Genomic DNA, 12506 nt, shown 5'->3' on the forward strand with positions numbered 1-12506 from the left:
AAAGCCAATCAGAGATTTTAGGCATTTCAAGGTACCAGAGAAACAAAAATAAGGGTTTCGGGTCCATTGCAGAAAAAAGCCCCTGATAAATACTCGTGGTTTTATTATTTTTTAAAAATATTTATTTATTTATTTATTTATTTATTTATTTATTTATTTAGAAGGAGAGTAGAGGGAGAGGGACAAACAGACGGCAATACAGGCTCGATCTCATGATCCTGAGATCATGACCTAAGCGAAAACCAAGAGTTGGGTGTTTAGTTGACTGAGTCACCCAGGTACCCCAATGCCCTGGTTTGAATTCTGTACTCCTAAAGAGCTATGCCCTAGAAGCAGTGGCCCATCTAGACTGGGTGAAGGTGATCTTCCATATTCTGTCTGCCTCCTAAAAAAAAAAAAAAATCCAACCTTCTCTGAAAAAAATATAAAATGATACAAACCCTCTACAGTTTTTCACTTGTAATGTCTAGCATCCAATGAAAGATGTCCAAACATGCCAGGAAAACCGAGAGAATAAAAGATAACTGAAAAAGCTATGTTTGTTTAAGATTTTGAAATTGTAAAACACAGACTTTAAAATAACTAGAATTAATATATTTAAGGAAATATCTGAAATGATAGAAATTTTCACCAGATAAAAGGAAATTACTGTTTTTCTTAGAACTAAAAAGCTCATGGCATTTAAGAATTGAGTGGATTGGTTCAATCATAGATTAGTGACAGAAGGGAGAATCAGAGTTCTAAAAGGCAGGTCATTAAAAATTAACCAAACGGAAGCCCCCTGGGAAAAAAGATGGAAAACACAGAAAAGACAGTAAAAAGTAGGGACATGACAAAAATATCTACTTGGAAGGTGATAGGGAAAATAGTACAGGGGCAATATTTGAAGAAATTTTAAAACCAATACTCCTCCAAAACAAAAGATATCAAGTTACAGGCTCAAGAAACCTTATGAAACTACGTAGGCTAAATATACAGAGAATTATACTCAGCCACATTATAGTATACTCACTGGAAACCAAAGACAAAGGGCTCATTTAAAAAAATATTTTTAGGTAAACATACACTATCTTTCAAGAAATAACCATGGAAATGGTGAAACAATGGAAAAGCATTTTGCTAAAAATAAATAAATAAAATAAAATAATGGAAAAACCTGAATTCTATTCACAGGGAAATTCTATTCACAGCCTTTGACAATTAAGGTAAAACAAATAGACATTTGAAGACAGTGAACAGTATCAGGAATGGAAAAGAGGTCATCGCTTCACATCCTACAGTCATTTAGACACACAAAGAGAGATTATTATGAGTGACTTCATGCCATTATATTTGAAATTTTTGACTTAATGGGATAAATTCTGCATAAAACACTAAACTGATACAGGGAAGAATTCTCCTAAAGGTTTTGAATTCCTGACAAAGAGACAAAACTAATTAAAATTGTTTCCCCAAAAGAAAACTGCAGGCTCAAATAGCTTTACCAGAGAATTATTTAAAATATTTTCTAAAAAATTAAAATAATTCTGACTTTGCCAGAACAAAAAGTACTTTTCAACTTATTTTATGAAGCCAGCATCTTGATAGCAAAATGCAGAAAAGAAAAATTTAAGTAAATTACTCTCAAGAATATAGACATGAGGATACTACATACAATATTAGCACAATGATTCTAGTAATATATGAAAAAGATCATGACCAAGTTGGATTTATTCTAGAAATTCAAGGTTTGTTTTACACACAAAAATCAACATTATTATAAAAAAGTGAAAAAATCTTATTTCAACAAAAGCAGAAAACACTTTATAAATTCAACTTTCTGAAATTTAAGAAATATCTCATAGCAAGCTATGAATAGAAGGGAAACTCCTTTATTTGATAGAGTAGATCCACTAAAAATCAGTAATAAACATTCTACTTAACAATTAAATAATAAACACTTTCCTCCTAAAATGAGGAATGAGAGATGAATGCTCATTCCTAATATTTACATTCAACATTGTATTGGAAGCCTTATTTTTTTCCATAAATCAAGTTAAGAATAAAAAATGATAAGGATTGGAAAAAATAATTAAAATAGTAATATTTACCTATGTCATGTTTATGTATATATGAAATGCAAAGTAATATTCAAGCTGGCTACTAAAATTGATAACTTGTCAATATAGAAAATCAAGTGTATTTCTGCATTCTAGTAAAAACCATTTTAAAAATGAAAATTTTTGTGATATAATTTGCAATAACATTAAAAATGTTGATAAGTAGAAATAAATGCAACAAAGGCCATAATTCTATGAGAAAACTATGACAGATTACTGGAAGAAATTAGAGAAATTTGATATAAATGAATACATATATCATGATTATGAATTGGAGGACTTGATAGGGTTACATTATCACTTCTTTTCACTTTGATTCATAGATCCAATGCAACCCCAATCGGATTTCAGCAGGCTGTTTTGAGAAAGTTTATGAGCGGAATCTACAAAAGACCACGCATAGCTAGTCAAGTATTAAAGAAAAATGTTGTAGAAAGATTTTTACTAAATATCAATATTTATTATAGATAAATTACAAGTGTGGGGATTGGTTCAATGATAAGGAAACAAATGAAACAGAATGAAGAGTCCAGAAACAGACCCACATGTAAATGGTCACCTGAGATGTCACTAATGTGTACTGCATTGCAGTGGGAAAATGACAATTTTCTAATAAATGGTGCAGTTATTTGAATATCCATGATTAAAAAGATAGATTTTGGCACTATTTCATTACTTTGCTCCACGTAAAATAATCAATTCTAGATGGATCAGATTCATTCTTAAGGAACTGAGAACTTAATCTTCCAAAATGTCAAAAAGGCCATCTTATGCCCCACCTCCCACCCCAGCTCCCACAACACAAATGCCCAGCACGCCAGGGGTTGTGGGATACAATCCATACAGTCATCTCGCCTACAAGCTGGGAGGGAACCCAGGCACCAACAGCCGGGGCACGGCATCCTCTGGTATTATGATTCCAGAACCCCCAAAGCCACCAGATAAGCCTCTGATGCCCTACATGAGGTACAGCAGAAAGGTCTGGGACCAAATAAAAGCTTCCAACCCTGACCTAAAGTTGTGGGAGATTGGCAAGATTATTGGTGGCATGTGGCGAGATCTCACTGATGAAGAAAAACAAGAATATTTAAACGAATACGAAGCAGAAAAGATAGAGTACAATGAACTCTGAAGGCCTATCCTAAGCCCCCCGCATGCCTTGCTTACATAAATTCGAAAAGCCGTGCAAAAGCTGCTTTAGAGGAAGAAAGTTGACCCTTGCCTGAGCATTCAGCCTGCTGAAGTTCCAGATGATTATGATGATGGCTCTTCAGTGAAGCCTACAGCCACTGCCCACTTCCAGAGAAACCACCGCCTCATCAGTGAAATCCTTAGTGAGAGTGTGGTGCCAGACGTTGGGTCGGTTGTCACAACAGCTAGAATGCAGGTCCTCAAAGGACAGGTCCAGGCCTTGATGGTTCATCAGCGAAAACTAGAAGCTGAACTTCTACAGATGGAGGAGAGACACCAGGAAAAGAAGAGGAAGTTCCTAGAAAGCACAGATTCGTTTAACAATGAACTTAAAAGGTTGTGCGGTTTGAAAGCAGAAGTGGATATGGAAAAGGTTGCTGCTGAAATTGCACAGGCCGAAGAGCAGGCTCGCAAAGGGCAAGAGGAGAGGGAGAAAGAAGCAGCAGAGCAAGTTGGACGTAGTCAGAGCAGCGTGGTTCCCGAGGAAGAGCCAGCTGCTGGTAAGACCCAGGAGAAGAAGGACGAGGAGAGCATCCCCATGGAGACAGAGGAGACACACCTTGAAGAAGCAACAGAAAGCCAACAGAACGGTGAAGAAGGCACGTCTACTCCTGAGGACAAGGAGAACGGGCAGGAAGGGGTGGACTGTATGGCCCAGGAAGGGACCAGTGACAGCAACACTGGCTCAGAGAGCAACAGTGCAACAGTGGAGGAGCCACCGACAGACCCCACACCAGATGAGAAGAAAGAATAAATGTTGCCTTGTTTTATGTGTTCTAAATACTTTTTTTAAATGAAAAAAAAAATGTTTTTTTGAGTTAAAAAAAAAAAAAAGAAAAAATCTTCATACACTTAGGACAGACAGACGATTCTCAGAGGTCACAAAAAGCAGTAACAGTAAAGAAAATTCTTGATAAATTGGATTTCATTAAAATTAAGAACTTCAGCTTACCAGAGACACCTTCATGAATAAAAAGAGAAGCCATAGCCTGGGATATTTGCAGTTATGTATATCCAATAAAGGATTTATATCAGGAACTCTTACAAATCAGTGAGTAAAAGACAAATACCCCAACTAAAAAATGTATAACATCTTGGAACAGCCATTTGACAAATTATAACATGCAAATGTCCAATAAACACACATGAAAATGTATTCAACATCCCTTTGCTTCAGAAAAATGCAACATAACTATAGGAAACCTCACACCTTCATTACAACAAAAAAGAACCCTAATGTATTCACCTATAATGGAGCTAATAGAACTCTTATAAACTGCTGGAGTGTAAATTGGTTCAGTTATTTTAGAACACTGTTTGGTAGTATCCACTAAAACTAAATACATATAGATCTGGTGACTCAGAAATTGCACATCTAAACATAATCCACAAAAGGAAATGCATATGTATTTCAAAAGTTATGTATAAAAACTTGGTAGAAATTTGCAACAATGTGGATGGAACAGAGGGTACTATGAGAAGTGAAATAAGTTAATCAGAGAAAGACAATTATATTATCTCGCTCATGTGTGAATTTAAGAAACAAAACAGGATCATAGGGGAAGGGAAGGAAAAACAAGACAAAATCAGAGAGGGAGATAAATAATAAGAGACTCTTAATCATAGCAAACAAACTGAGGATTGCTGGAGGGAAGAGGGGTCAGGGAATAGGGTAACTGAGTGATGGATATTAAGGAGGCCACACGATGTATAATAAGCACTGGGTATTATATAAGACTGTTGAATCCCTGAACTCTACTTCTGAAGCTAATAATAAACTATTTGTCAATTAATTGAATTTAAATAAATTAAAAGAATTTGACAGAAACATTATTTGTAATACTGAAGGCTTGAGAAAAGCCAAATTATCCATAAGTAAATTGCAGTAAATGTTGGGAGAATTATGCCAGACATGTTATGATTCCATTTATGAAAATTTCAAAACCAGCTCAAACAACATGCAAGTTTTTTGATGTTGATAGAAGCTGAGGTTTACTAGCTGGAAGAAGGCATGAAGGAGGTTTCTATGATGTTGCAGATGTTCGGTTTCTTGGTTTGTGTGGTAGTTACAGGAGTATTTTCATTTTTTTATACAAAAATATCAAGTGGTAAACTTAAGAGGTCATTAAAATATTCACCATAAATTGATACCCATAAGTAAACAGTATTTTTTTAAAAATATTTTATTTATTTATTTGAGAGAAAGAGATAGTGAGAGAGAGCAGGAGCAGTGGGAGAGAGGGAGAAGCAGGTTCCCAACTGAGCAGGGAGTTCAACTCAGGGCTGGGTCTTGAGGGATCATGACCAGAGAGATCTCCTGGGATCATGACCTGAGCTGAAAACAGATGCTTAATCAACTGAGCCACCCAGCTGCCCCAGTGAACAGTATTTTAGTGGGAATATTATACACAATTTCTTCTCTCCTTTTTACTTTTCTGTATTTTCCAAATTGTGTGTAATGAATATATAGTAATTAATATATATATTTTAAGATTTTTATTTATTTACTCATGAGAGACACAGAGAGATAGGCAGAGACACAGGCAGAGGGAGAAGCAGGCTCCATGCAGGAAGCCCGATACAGGACTTGATCCCAGGTACCCTGGGATCACGACCTGAGCAAAAGGCAGACACTCAACCCCTCAGCCACCCAGGTGCCCCTAATTAATAATGTTAAAGAGAGGTAGAAACTATTGAAAAAAAAAAAAAAAGATGAACAGCTTAAACCTACTAGCCAGTCAGGTCCTAGTAAACTTAAAGTTATGCAAAATTAAGTATAGAACAAACTATATTCATGTGAGCCAGCACAGTTAGAATTACACAACTAGATCTGATTGCATGAGAGAAAGAGGAGCACAGAGAAGGAAGGCACAAGGAGAACCATTGCTTTGGAAAACGAGAGGGGCTGAGTTTTGTGGATTCTTGCAGCCAGCAGGGCTTAAAGCCTGGAGTTTTAAAGGTCAGCAGGGTTGGGTGGGAAAGAGCCCAGAGGGCACTGTCCTGCTCCTGGAGAGAAGGCAGGCAAACAATCAAGGAGCAGACAGCATGGAGACAGTGATCTGAGGAACTCCTAGGGCACACACAGGAGAGATCACTCTCTCTTCTTGGAACACATCCCTGAGAGGCAGCATTCATGGAGACACCTCTCCAGACAAAGGAGCCAACTGGTGCCATTTTCCTCCCACACTCCAGCACAAGCACAGAGCCATGTGTGAGAAGCGTGCACAGCCTCATGTTGGCTGCCTAACTTATTTACATCAAGCCCCACCCCCTGTATTCTGGCAGGACAGCCCTTCTCAGTCAAACGTGCCTCAGTCCCAGTGTGGTGGGCCTCTCCCCCAGAAGACCAGCACAAGCCCCTGCCCACACCACATCTCCTGACCAGACAGTCCTACAGGGCCTCAGTTCTGGTGGAGCTGGTGTCAGGACTCATTTCACAAGCAGACCACAGCACAGCTAGTCACAACTGGCCACATTTAGGCCAGGGATCAAATACTGCCCATAGCAAAAACACAATAGCAGGGTGCAGGCGACACACACTACACACACTCCCTGAAGCCCCAGGCCATGAGCACTCCATGATCTTTTCTTCATAAGGCCATTATTTTCAGGAGTAGGAGACATAACTGGCTTTTCTAGCCCACACACAGAAGAAGGCAGAGACTTAGACAAAATGCCAAGATGGAGGAACTTATCCCAAATGAAAGAACAAGATAAAGCCAAGGCCAGAGATTTAAGCGAAATAACATGCCTAATGGGGAACTGAAAGCAACAATCATAGGGATACTCACTGGATTTGAGAAAAGAATGGAAGACATCAGGGAGATCCATACCCATAGAGACAAAAGAGTTTACAAAGAATCAATCAGAGATGAAGGATGCAGTCAGTAAGTGAGATTGGAAGCAGGCATGACGCAATGAGCAGCAGGCTGGGAGAAGCAGAGGAATGAGTTAGTGACTTAGAAGGCCAGGTAATGGAGAGCACTGAAGGTGAGCAAAAGAGAGAAAGAAGAATCAGGCAACACAGGAATAGACTTAGGGAATTCAATAACTCCACCAAATATAATAATTAATTACAATGGCAGTAAATACATATCTATAAATAATTACTTTGAGGGGCTCTCCGGTGGCTCAGTTGTTTAAGTGTCTGCCTTTGCCTCGGGTCATGACCTCAGGGTCTTGAGACTAAACCCTCTATTGTCCTCCCTGTTCAGTGGGGCATCTGCTTCTACCTCTGTCTCTTCCCTCTCCCCCTGTTGGTGCTCTCTTTCTCAAATAAATAAATAAATAAAATCTTAAAAGAAATATTACTTTAAATGTAAATGGACTAAATGCTCCAATCAAAAGACATAGGGTGTCAGAATGGATAAAAAACCAAGACCCATCTATATGCTGCCTGCAAGGGACTCTTTCTAGACCTAAGGACACCTGCAGATTGAAAGTGAGGGGGTGAAGAATGAATGTCAAAATAAAGTTAGAGGAGCAATTCTTCTATCAAACTAGACTTTTTTATTCATATATGTATATATGTATATATTTTAGATTTACTTGTTTATTTTAGAGACAGAAAGAGAGCATGAGTGGGAGTAGAAGAAGGAGAGGGAGTGAGAATCTCAAGCAGACTCCACATTGATGCACAGCCCGATATGGGGCTCAATCCCATATCCCCGAAATCATGACCTGAGCAGAAACCAAGAGTTTGATGCTTAACTGATTGCATCCACCCTGGTGCCCCTGTTCCAATATTGTTTTTATCCTACTTGGTATCAGTGTAGTACTGGCCTCATGATATGTTCCTTCTCTTCCATTATTTGTAAGATTTTGACAGTGTCATTAATTATTTTTTAAAAATATTTGGTACAATTCACCAGTGAAATCCTGTGGTCTTGGGTTTTTCTATGCTGGGAGATTTTTTATTCCTATTTTTTTTATCCCTATTCAACTTTCATTCTTGTTATTAGACTAAGAAGATATCCTATTTCTTGGATTCAAAGTTCATATCAATATTGGTAACTTATGTGTTTTTAGGAATTACCTGTTTTTTTCTAAGTTAACTGAATTGTTAGTATATAATTGTTTATAGTGATCTGTTATCACGCTATGTATTTCTGTGATTATTTGTTGTATTGTTTTCTTTTCCATTTCTTATTTTGGTTTTTGAGTTCTTTTTTTTTTTTTTTCTTAATTTAAAGCTTTGCCAATTTTGTTTATTTTTTGGTGGGGGAGAACTGGTCATTACTTTAAATGTTATATTACTGTTTATTCTGGTCTTTATTTTATTCACTTCTGATTTTTCTTTGTTATTTTTTTCCTCTACTAAATTTCAGCTAAGTTTCTTCTTTTTCTAGTTCTTTGTGGTGTAACATTGTTTGTTTGAATTTTTTTTTATTAATACAAGCATTTATAGCATAACTTTAACTCTAACATCTAATTTTGCTGCATCCCATAGGTTTTAGAATATTGTGCTTTCTTTTTCTTTTGTCTTTAGACATATTTTGATTTGCCATTTGATTTCTTATTTGTCCCATTACTTGTGTAATCATGTGTTAATATTTACATATTAAATGTTTAATATTTACATTTTAGATTTTCAAGTTTTGTTTACTGTTGATTTTTAGTTTTGTACCATTGCAGTTAGAAAATATACTTAATATGATTTCAGTCTTCTTGAATATGTAAGATTTGTTATGTCTCCTTTTATGTGATTAAGCCAGGGTATTCTTCTGGGTGGACTTGAAGAAAATGTGTATTCTATTTTTCTTGGAAAAAGAATCTTTTAGAACCTTGTTTTCTGAAGTATGCTTCAAGTAAAAATGTTCTTGTTGAAAACAAATAACTTTTACTGAGGGTACTCTTTTAAAATAAAACATATCAGAGGATGGATGAAATAGGTGAAGGGGATTAAATGTGCACTTATGATGATGAACACTGAGTATTAATCTGTAAGATTGTTGAATTAGTATATTGTACACCTGAAACTAATATAACACTGTATGTTAACTATACTTAAATTGAAACTAAAAACTTAATTAAAAAAAAAAAAGAATTACACAACTAGAATCATAAGGATGAGACCACCAGAGTCCAATGTCATCTCTACAGGAGGCTGCTAAATAAATGGTCTCTTGCAAGACAGCTGACCACAGTGTCTTTGAGAGACACTTTGAAAGACACTTTCAATTTTACCAGTTTATTACAAGGACAAAAATAAATAAGGGAAAAAAGGTTTAAAAATAAAGCTAATAACATTTTCTCGACAGAATATTAACAATTTTGACTATGTGGTTTTTATACCAATATAGCTATACAAAGTGAAATCAAACATCTGGTGATTGTATTTCCTTGAGTTGCCTTTGCACTAATTGCAATGGGAGCTCCTCTGTTTTCTTGATGTTTAAAACAAAGTCCAACCACATTGTTCCTGCAATTGTAAAAGAGTTTTCTGGAAAAGAGCTGACTCCCCCCCCCCCCCAAAAAAAATATAGAGCTTGATAAGAGGTTATTTAAAAAGAAATTTGTAAACATTATGTATTGTTGGACCCTAAGAGTTAGAGGGTAAGCACCAGGGATCTGTTATCTAAAAACCCTGGATTTCACTCCCTCCAGAGCAGTTTGGCAGGACTCCCACCAGCATGTTTGAGCCTTCTAGTTTCTGGATGAAACTGATAAAGATAATAATACATTTAGGAAGCAGGCTCAAATTCAATTATGGATAACCCAAATGGCTTACTCAAGTGGATTACTCAATTATGCTTATAGGAAAGATAATTGAGACCCAGAGGACCAACGATAATTAATAAACACCAAGAACAAAGGTTATACTCTACCACAGAAATTAAATAAATGCATGCTGTTATTTAAATAACGCCACGGAAACATGTAGGTTTCAGTCCAATGCTGATCTGCTCCGGTTGGCCTGCATTCTTTTGGAAGAAAGCCCTCCTCAAATGCCAGGGTGAAGAGAACCTTGGGTAGAATGTCAGAAGTGGGTATTATTTCTGGTCCTTCAAATAGTTTTGTTAAGTTTCATGAGTTACTTAAGTTTTTGTTAACATATTTTAATATGATTTTTTTTAATTTGATTACTAAATTTTTTAATTTGATTATTTTCAAACCTACCCCAAACTCAAAAGAATACAGTGATTACCTGTATACCTTTTACATAAATTTTCCAGTTGTTGACATCTTGCTACATTTGCATTTCCCCTCTCTTTATGTACATATATAGTATAGATATTCATGTATTTATGTATTTGTTCTAATTAACTAAAACACAAATAATTTGCAGATATGATACTTCACCTTCCATAATTTTTTATGCATCTTCTAAGAACAAGGACATTTTCTTACGTAACTGCAATTGCTCTACTCCTAAGATTTTTAATTTTGCTTCAGTAATATTATCTGACATAGAGTCCATATTCAATTTTTCCCATGTGTCCCTCAAATTTCATTTATAGGTATTTTTTCCTCTCAGCCCAGGACCCATTCACTGTCAGATTATCATGTCTCTGTAGTATCCTTTAATCCAGAACATTCATCCATTTTTTTTGTTTGTCAAAGCATTGATAAATTTTAAGAATCCAAGTCTGTTATTTGGTAGGAGGGACCATAACCTGAATTTGTCTTATTATTTCTTCATGATCAGCTGTAGTACTGCTAAGTTTGATTGCTTGGTTAATGTGTGTCCTCCAGATGTTTCCATTGTGAAGACCGTTTCCCTTTGTGATTTGGACCATGTGAGTGATATTTCCACTGTAAAGATAGTTTCCCTTTGTAATAAGTAACATGTGTGTGATACTTGGAGATCTCATAGATACCCTGTTCTCCAGTTTTTACTCACTGGTTTAGAATCCATTGGTCACCTTGCTTGAATCAATTATTACATTGGGGATAGCAAAATAGTAATTTTATATGTCTGTCATCCTTCTATATTTATTGGTTGGTATTCCTCTGTAAGAAGAGTTTCCTCCCTCATTAATTTTAAAATCATTATACACTAGGTATTTTTTTCTATTCACTGTATTATAATCTGTGTTAAAAATCATCATTTTTTTGATGCCCAAATTGTTTTAGATTTGATCGTGGGAACCCTTTGAGCAGCTCCTTCATTTTTCTGACACATTCTCATTAGTCTTTGACTATTTCTTTGCTTTCTGGTCCAAAGTGGTCCAAGCTCACTTTGAATTTTTCTGCCACAGATCCAGAAATAGCCTGGGAATTCTGCTTCTTTTAAACAGGAAATAATATTTAGAAACAAAATATGGGCCATTAAATATAGCTACATACATATTTATATAGTCACGGGTTTATACTGATACCTTCAGGTCAAATCCAACATCACAGGATTTTTCTTCATTCTCCCCCATTACACATTTATATATTCTTCTCCCATCTTGAGACCACTGGTTTCCAAAAATAGGAATGTATTTACTCATTTGCTATATTCTACAGAACATTCAAAAGTTTCAGGATTATTTATACCAAATACCAAATTTATACCAAATACATTACAGCCAACATGCTGCTAAGTTAAGTGTGTGATAACTCTGTAACTCTTTTTGTCTTTTGTATCATTAAGACAGTACAGTCAGCATGCTGTATTTAAAAGTTACTCAAATCAATTATTTCTTTCCCCTGAGTATGTTATCTGTTTGCTCTACAGGCAGGTTCATTTTTTTCTGTTTATATTCATTTTTTGGTCTTTAAAAAATCCTGTTTGATATATATAAATATATGTCTAAAAGGTCTAAAAAAAGATATATTAAATCTCATTCCTATCCTTATTTTTCTACCCTGTTAGCACCCACACCCTACACAAACTTCCATTAGTTTCAGCTTTATCTTCCTCATGTTTGTTTTGTAGTAAAATGAAAATATATATGTAAATATATAAATATTATATATGTAAATATATGTGTAAATAAATAAATGTAAATATATGTAAATATATGTGTAAATATATAAATATATAAATATATAAATACATTAGCACCCACACCCTACACAAACTTCCATTAGTTTCAGCTTTATCTTCCTCATGTTTGTTTTGTAATAAAATGAAAATATATACGTAAATATATAAATATATAAACACAAAATCTATCTATCTATATCTATCTATCTTTATATATATATATATCTTATTTCACTTTTTGTCTTACACAAAAGGTGACATATCTTGCTTTTTGTCATTTTTTAACATATTCTAGAAAT

At 35.4% G+C, this 12506-nt stretch overlaps 1 pseudogene; it reads left to right on the forward strand.

The window, feature by feature from the left end:
* Positions 1–2850: 2850 nt before the first annotated feature.
* On the forward strand, positions 2851–4044 carry LOC121499156 (annotated as a pseudogene).
* Positions 4045–12506: the final 8462 nt, after the last annotated feature.

The sequence above is a fragment of the Vulpes lagopus genome, chromosome 9 (genome assembly GCF_018345385.1).
Source record: "Vulpes lagopus strain Blue_001 chromosome 9, ASM1834538v1, whole genome shotgun sequence".
Taxonomy (NCBI): Eukaryota; Metazoa; Chordata; class Mammalia; order Carnivora; family Canidae; genus Vulpes; species Vulpes lagopus.